This window comes from Neofelis nebulosa, chromosome 11 (assembly GCF_028018385.1).
Source record: "Neofelis nebulosa isolate mNeoNeb1 chromosome 11, mNeoNeb1.pri, whole genome shotgun sequence".
Classification (NCBI taxonomy): Eukaryota; Metazoa; Chordata; class Mammalia; order Carnivora; family Felidae; genus Neofelis; species Neofelis nebulosa.
In genome coordinates this window covers 13,197,892-13,206,817 of record NC_080792.1, presented here as the reverse complement: position 1 = coordinate 13,206,817, position 8,926 = coordinate 13,197,892, and the positions used below count along the sequence as shown (strand labels likewise).

General features: G+C 41.1%; 1 long non-coding RNA gene across 1 annotated transcript; it reads right to left on the bottom strand.

Annotated features, from left to right (window-relative positions):
• Positions 1-5,329: 5,329 nt before the first annotated feature.
• Positions 5,330-8,279, bottom strand: LOC131489946 (uncharacterized). The gene is made up of 3 exons (XR_009250839.1): positions 8,149-8,279; positions 6,568-7,435; positions 5,330-5,994 (listed from the first exon to the last, which is right to left on the bottom strand). It is a non-coding gene; the product is annotated as an uncharacterized LOC131489946 (long non-coding RNA).
• Positions 8,280-8,926: the final 647 nt, after the last annotated feature.

Below are 8,926 nucleotides of genomic sequence, written 5' to 3'. Positions count from 1 at the left end.
TGTATTTCTTTGAGAGACTGAAGAAGATTTTAACAGTCATTTGGAAGTTCATTTCTCTCCAGGGCATGAATATTGACCCTTTTCTCTTTCTCAAGAGTCCCTGTGCCCTTCTCCACTCCTCAACAAGGGACACCACGTCTCCTGCATCCCTTTTAAATGAGTCTTTACCCCGAAGGGAGGATTGCAGCCTGGAGTGCTTCAGGGAGGTGAGTGGACTCTTGAGAATACAGTCTGAGCATCCAGGATGCCTCATCTGTCATAAGTCATTAAGTTGCTTCATTTCTTCCCTTTACCTTCTGAGAATCTGAGAACCCAAGGGAACAAAGGGGTGTTTCCTACTGGATCGTGTGCCATTTTCTTTTCCCACTCATTAGGGTGAAGCCAAACACTGACACTAATCTAATATGATGGGTGTTTGACAATTCGGTTTTGCGAAGACACTAATCCAAGTTTTTATTCCTGGATGTGCCATAATTTTATAAAATTTTCTATCAGTTCACTATAAAGTTGTATAAAGGGAACTATTGGATTTGTTTCCTGTTACAACTCTAATTTGTGTCTATTTTTATGTTACCTGCACAAATCAGGGGTCATGTGATGGAAATACAAAGGACCTAAATCCTGCTCCCCATCCCCCCACTTTTTTTCTTTTTCTTTTTCTTTTTCTTTTCTTTTACTTTTTCTTTTTCATTGCCTTGAACTTGAATCTTTTTCTTCCATGAGTTATATTCTTCTTCCTCTGGACATATTTGTAGTTTGGATATCATTTTTAAAAAGCAGAAGCTTTTCTATGTGTGAAAGGAGTTGGTACAAATGGCTGGATCTGACCCTAATTGCACCTAATTAGTGTGAGATAATAATTTATTGCGGTGATTCTTTATGAAAAAGGCAAAAATGTATGCCTTATTTTTAGCAAAGAATGCATTTATACTATAGTGGTTTAATTTGTAGGGGTAAAATCAAAGCCAAAAGGTGTTAGGGAATTTAGATGAAATGAATGAACTCAACCGGGAAGCCTAGTACCAATACATAGGTAAAATCTGCAGTTGAACGCAAACACCCAGAATTATCATCTTTTATTTAAGTTACTTCCCTCTACTAAACAATTTGAAAACACGAATCCATTCTAGTCTAAGCACTGTATTAAATGCATACTTAGTTATATTAAACTTATCTAGGGCTTTATTTCCTCTTGTGTAAGATGAGACAGTTGGGCTAGATCAGCATTTTCCAACTGTGGGATGGGACCAATTAGTGGGTTGCAAAAACAATTTAGTGAATTGCTACCAGTGTTTAAAACATCAAAAAGGAGAGGATAGAAAAGAAAATATCAGAATGAGTCATTAGTCCTAAGGGGAAGTATTTTTTGCGCAACTCTTGTTTCCATTTTGAATACCTATTCTGGATCACAGTGTAAGGAGTATTTCTTCATTGGGGTTTAAAAGTCTCTGAAGAAACCCTGTTTAAGTTCCCTTCATGTCTCACATTCTGATTTTATACCACATTGGTCTTCCTCTGAGTTGGAGCTATAGTTGATCTGTAACTTTCTCCCTGTGGGAATCCTGGCTACATTTGCCATGAGAAGTCTGAAATACTCAACAAGGGTTACTTCATCCTTGGATGCCTCTGTTTCAGAGAGAACAACATTTCCTTCATCATGTCTCATCTTAGGAGTCAAGGAAAGAAATGTGTTTCCAGTTCCCAAGACAAAAATGCCTCCACTCTGCCTTTTAAACATCAGTAATTTATTGTCATAGCCAGAGGGTGCTATGTAATAAATATACGCACATTACATTTAATTTTTGAACATCTAATATATTCTGTAATTATAAAGTAGCACCCAATTTATTGTATAAAATCCATGGCATTAAATGTTTCATTAAGATTTTCCACATCTTGGGGCACCTGGGTGACTCAGTCAGTGGAACATTTGACTTCAGCTCAGGTCATGATCTCATGGTTCGTGAGTTCAAGCCCCGCATTGGGCTCCGTGCTGACAGCTCAGAGCCTGGAGCCTGCTTCAGATTCTGTGTCTCCTTCTCTCTCCTCCTCCTCCTCCTCCTCCTCCTCCTCCTCCTTCTTCTTCTTCTTCTTCTTCTCTCTCTCTCTCTCTCTCTCTCTCTCTCTCCCTCTCTCAAAAATAAATAAACATTAAAAATGTTTTTTTAAATAATAAAAAAAGATTTTCCATATCTCTTGAGTCACTACGTTGACCAGAGAAGCAGTGTGTTTTACATTGCATACATCAGCTGGCTTATTCTCTACTCCTTTGCATAAATACTTTAAATCACTTCACAATGCAAAGAAAAATGACTTGTGCAACCAAATTCTGAGAAGACTTTGGGTGGTGAGTACTGGAGTACTGTGTTTGTCTCTGTGTTGTAGACACAGCTGTGGGCACACAGAACAGAATTTCAGCCCATCTGAAGACAAGGTATAAATGCAAAGTAAACCGTAGCTTCTTTGACACGATGTTTATAACTGCTGATGAGTCGTCTGAGAAACTACAGGAGAATGTATTTGGTTGTAATCAAAGGACAGTGAGAAGCACCGTGGTTTGAGGGGCGGGGGGGCTGGTGGAAGGGAGGCACAAATGTAAAACAAGGCATTGTGGTTCTGTTTTCCACTATTCACACTCACTGAGGGAGCTTTTTGATGTCATGTTTTCCAACACCGGAGAGAGCCATTCCTGTCACCCATCTTTATTCCCAGGTTAAGGTAAGGACTTTCATGGTGACTGAACGCAGGCTGAGTGAGAAATTTGCTCGTAGATGGCTACAACACGTACGAAGAAACTGTGCTCTGTGGTGCCAACGTTAGATCTTCTTTTTCTACGTTGTGTATCTATCTGGTAAATTAGAGGGTAAGATGCTGGCCAGTGTGTCAGGAAAACTGGGTGTTCCTGGTGAATTGGATGTTTTCTAGCTGTGTGGACTTGAGTAAATTATGCAGCCCCGCTAGGCTCACTTCAGTTTCCCCATTTGTAGAATTAATTTGGGGACCTGATACTTTCCTTCTCAAATCTATGACTCTTCCTTGAGTTAAATCCATAATCCTTAGAAGGGGGGAGGGAGATAAGAGTATTGAATAATGTTTCTATTCAGAGGCTTTATCTATATTTCACACTCACCACAACCTGGTCAGGTGACTCCTATTTTACACTCAGAGATTTATTTTATGGGTAGGTTCAGAGAAGTTAAGGAAGTTACTCACACGTGTAGCAGAAGGCAAAGTTCATATTAGAACTCAAGTTTGTCAGATTTAAAGGCTCTCTGTTATCAAGACCCGTGATTGGCCATTTCAGCTAATTATCCTTTCAGCAATCATATTTGTCAGATTCTGTGGATCCAGTTAGAATTAACTGGTATAGCCAGAGGACTGTTTTTGCTTGTAGGGTGGCCATGAAAGGTTACCAGGAGGTAGATTTCTCAAACAGTTGAATGAGGGAGGAAAAAAACCCAATGGGTCAGTGTCTCACAAACTCTGAGAAACAGATCTTAGCCTGTACATCTGTTTCTATTTTCTTGTAAACTTGAACCCCATCTGACCCATATTTTTCTCCCCCCATCAATCCCCAGAATATACAGAAATATACTGGTGTCTTAGAGGATTTTACATCCCTGTTGATGGGAACAGAGTGGTAGCTTTTAAGCAAGTCGGAACATTTCTGGTCCCTATGAAACGTCAGCTTCCTAGCTAGCCAAATTGTTTAAACTTGATCCTCTCTGTGTAGGAACTCTTAAGGCTGTTTTATTGGAACCACACCCCTGGGTTGGGAAAATTGCTTCTGGGCCCCCGGATATTGGCAAGACGATGTTGTATAAGTTAAATACTTCGGTGGAAAATATAAAGATATTTATATCTTTACTCAAACTCAGCAACTATATTTTTCTTTTTCAGATGTTTTTTAAGGAAATGTACCACGTTGAGTTTTTTCCCCTTTAAAATGTGCAGGAAAAAGAAGGCATTTTCCTAAAACACTTTGACTTTCCTAAGGGTAAGATACTCCATTGACATCAACAGCAGACAACGGGAGAATTTCACTCTGATTCCGATATCTTAATGGAAACCCTTTAAGGTGTCTGTAGTATAATAATAGAACAGTACAGCCACCAGAAACACAGACCTGCAGCCTCCTGTATCCAAAACCCTGACCTGGTGTCCCAAGCAGGGCCAGGAGCAAGGACAGGCAAGCAAGGTTCCCAAAGGAGCAAAATTTAAGGAAGCACTCATTCTTAGGTGCAGGCCCTGCGACTTTATGACCCTGAGTGCCCGTGCCTCCTGAAATTTTGCTCAGTGGGTGGCTCCTTCTTAAGGACGTACTCACTGCCAGGGACAGGGCCACACAAGCAGAGGGTCAACACAGTAAAGTGAGTGCTTCCCAAAATTTTGCACCCTCGGGTCTTCATTCATCCTTGTTCCAACACTGATCCCAGGGGGCCCAGACTCCAAGTGGTTCTTCAGAATAGCCCCACACAGTACATGGGGTCCCATTATCTGATTCCACCAAGCACCAATAGAAGCAAAACTCCTGAGCCTCCCCATTGTTATTTAACCTCATTTCTCTAGACATTGCCCAGGGGAAGGGAGAATTTAGTGAATGAAGAAGGAATGACAGACAGTCCTTCATCTAAGAATGCTCCATTTACTTGACTTTGCATAACTCCCTTGGAGAGCTTCAGAGCTTTGAAGCCCTGTTGTGGTTGTGAGTGGCCACATGAAAGCGTCAAGTCAAAGTAAGGTCTTCCAGCCCGACAGCCTAGAGCAGGGAGCTCCGTCTTTCTCAAATATTTGAGGACTGAAAAAACAAATTTTATTATTATTTTTTATTTTAGAGAGAGCACATGAGCAGGGGAGAGGGTCAAAGAGAGAGAGAGAGAGAGAGAGAGAGAGAGAGAATGAGAAAGAGACAGAATCCTAAGCAGGCTCCACACTCACCACAGAGCCCAACGTGGGGCTTGATCCCATGACCCTGGGATCAGGACCTGAGCTGAAATCCCACTGTGGGAGGTATGTACTTTGAGATGTTTTTCCAGTGAGGCAAATGGGTTTTTGGTCGTGTGTCCTTACCCTCTCACTCAGTCAGTCCCTTTTGTGCACTTTTGAAAGACTCAGTGAGGTCATGTGTCTACTGGGATCAAAGCTATAACCTTGTCCTGTTTGTCATTACCCTAACCAAATGAACTACACTAAACTAAGGGCAACAACAATAATGACAATAGTCACTGACCTATCTGACCACCCACTATCTGCAGGCACAGTCCTGGCTACATTACAGCTATTACATAATTTAATCCTCACAAGAATCCTGCGAGAAAGCGGTCGCTTAGCCACTGCCAGAGAGAAAGGAGAGACCAGGAGAACTGAAGTAACTCTCCTAGGGTCATGAGGCTAGATTGTGGCAGAGATGGAAAGGCATTTTGTTCCAAATCTGTGTTCTTTTTGCTTCCATAAAGCCCCTCTTAGAGCATTTTGATTTCATGAGATAGAAGTAACTCTTTGCCTAACGTGAAATAAACTGCTAAATAGTGCTGGTTGCATGTGCATTTTTGTTGTGTGTGCACTTGTATTCCAGAACTCAGTGAAGGAATGATCGGTTCTGCTTTGATGTCTTTTTTTTTTTAAGGTTTATTTATTTATCTTGAGAGAGAGAGAGAGTGTGTGAGAGAGAGCAGGGGACGGACACACACAGAGAGAGAATTCCAGCAGGCTCCGTGCCGCCAGTGCAGAACCCGATGCAGGGCTCGAACTCACGAACTGTGAGATCATGACCTGAGCTGAAATCGAGAGTTGGACACTTAACCGACTGAGCCACCCGGGCCCCCCCTTCTGCTTTGATGTCTTTAACAAGATGAGCTATGACCTCACCATGAGATCGTCTTCTTTTCTCCCTTGAGTCTCCTCTCCATCCTGGCTGCAGTGCTCTTTGGGGCCGGAGGCCATGATGCATGGCAGATGGAAGAGGTTATGTCACAAAGGCACGTTCAGCCATGTCTAGAAGAAAATCATGGGAGGATATCAAGCACTTGTCAGGAGATTTCATAGCTGCCCCACTCTGTAAACATAGGAGAATGTCCACCTTCATTTCAGGTTATCTATCAAACTGGCTCTTTCAAAAAGGGTTCAGAAGGTAAGGTTTTCCACAGCTCTGTTCTGAGGGGCCAGGGGTAAGGGAACGCATCTGAGGCCAAACAGGCACACTGAGCCAGGTAAGCCTTAGCCATTACAGAACCGAGAGTCCCCACCTCCACCCCCACCCACCCAACAGGCCCTTCCTGTTGAGGTTCACATAAAGAATATTTTCAAGGATTTATAATCTATGCCATGAAATTTTCAGAGCGATCATGAGTGCCTTAATTCAACCAATAGTTTGGGGTGACTGGAAGAAACATTTCTTAGTAGGCCTCAGTCAACATGCCTTAATCATCTCTCTGCTTATTACAGAGGGAATGCTTACCTCAAATGATTAACAAAGCTTCTCCCCAGTCAGGATTTCAAGTGGAAATGGATTTGAAAAGCTGGAGTCAAATTCTGAATTTAATGACATTTCAACTCAAGAAAAATTACCTGTAAAAGCTCTCGTGTTCAATTTTGTTCTGTTTCTGTGCATTGGAAGACTAGGTCCCAACTGTCTTACCCACCATAGATGTTCAGTCAATACTTGTTTGTGGACAGGGAGAAATAGTCGTGCCTGAGGATGCTGAGGGCTCTTCACAAGTTGTCATGGGATGAGTATGTGCAGAGTCACCTCTTCCTGTCACCCCTCCTTCAACATGAGGGATAGCCTGCTCGCCGGCGGCTTCATCTACCCTTGTTCTTGCTTCAGGTTTTGCAACCGGAGACGGCCTGGCCCACTGTGCTGAGGGCGCAAGTCAGGCAGAGTCTGGAGCAGAAATAATTTATTGCCTCTTCTGCCAAGCAGCCTGAGTTAGCAGAGAACTAAAGAATTCACATTTTTTTTCTTGCTGCTTCACATACAGAATGGAGGAAAATCCCTCATATTTTCATCCTCTTAATGATTCTCTCTTACAACATTCAAAGACAGAGGCGGACGCTCAAGAGTTCCAGGTTCAACAATGGTGCTTTCTTTTGAGGAGTCGGAGGATGCTGGGCACTGAAGCTACACCAGGGGGCGCCATTCATGCAGAGTCCATGAGTTATGCAATATTATGTCCTATGATGTCGGACACTGACAGGCAAGCTCAGAACCAGGAGTCATTCAGCCCCCACTCTCCACTCTACGCTTCCATCTGGAAGCCAGCAGGCAAGAGGTGGCTCTTTTCTTTGAAGTCCTCCAACAAGGCAGAGCTTAATAGTGTGAGGTAACTTTTTAACGAACATTCAGAAAATTCCACATTGTAGAAAGTTCTTCCTTGCCTTCAGCTAAAGTCTACCTCTCCATTACCATTGGCCCTTTACTGGCTCATTTTCCTGTCTTAAAGACATGCACAAAAATTATATCCTCTTCCGTGTGTATTTTAAGAAAGTTGAAATATTTGTCCTATATCAACTGCCTCTTTATCACATTTCTACTAACCTTTTAAATATATGAAGAGCATTCCAATGTTTTATTTCAGCTGTCTTCTGATAAAGGTCTTAGGAAACTACAATTACACCTTGGGTTAGTCAGTAGGACAGTAAGAAACTTACTTTTGTGGGGAAAATGATACAAGCTACTGGAATCTCCAAGGAATACTGTGATCATCAAATCAGATACAGTTTGTGAAAATAATTTGACAATAATTATCTATTGTATTAATTTAATCATCATCTTTGCATGCTTGGTGAGTAACCAATGATATTAACTGCCCACAAATGATGTTAAGATCCCTTCATTAATTCACACAATCATTTCATTCTTCACTCAGCAAATACTTATGGGATTCCTACTATGTTTCACAACTGGGAATGTAGGGATGAACACAGTTAAGTGACAACAAAAATGAATAAGGCCGAAATGATTTTTAAGCACCTTCCTAAAACTTTTAAAAAAATCTTCATCTTGCATTCTATCACAGGGATTATAAAGGTACACACACACACACACACACACACACACACACACGTAAGTGCCTACAACACATCTCTAACACAGTAACATTCACTCCTGTTTCAGAGTACATGAAAGGTTTTGTTTTCCAAACTCACCTTTCTTCTTTGAAATAATACCTTTTTTCCCCCATGAGGAACAAGACTAAGAAACAGATAAAAGAAAGAGGTGATGAAGAAAAGAAAGTTCATAAAAATGTAAACAGCTTAACGTTTATAGCAAGAAATTGATTTCCTATATCACCATCTGGTCTGTTGGAGCAGCATTTGAACAGCCTTTGTAAATAATTCTTTGTTTCCCACTGTAGATGCTTGAATGAATTAACAAGAACTGCAAATTCCTTAAACACAAAGGTATGCATAGTTCTTACTTCTCTTTTCATTTTTTTTTTTTAATGGCAGTTCATGTTTAGTCCACGAGGAGGAGGGCTAAAAGTTTAAGGCAATAAAACAGGGTATTTATTTCACATGCCCTTTCAGTCTAGAATATAGATCTAGATAGTGAAACTCCTGCACATGCTGTTTTAAAATGATCACATTGAGGTTTGGACAAACGAGATGATGAAATGGACACTGTCAAAAAAGTTGAGAAAGAGACAGTCTTCAAGAAGAAAGGTTATTTCCTTCCTTGAACAATAAGTACAGAGGGGAGATTAATGTCAGACTGATTTCATAATGGAATCCAAAAGCTACCCAGACAGAAGTGCCTGGACCATAGTCAGTGCTCAAAATATGTAAATGTACTATTTTTTGAGAAGGTAACTGAAGATGGCTTATCTTTATGAGATTTATTGTTAAATGCCTTTTTCTTATTGGTAATTTCTACAGAAACAATGTAATACATTCCTTCATTTATGTAAGGGGGTCTATAACTTTC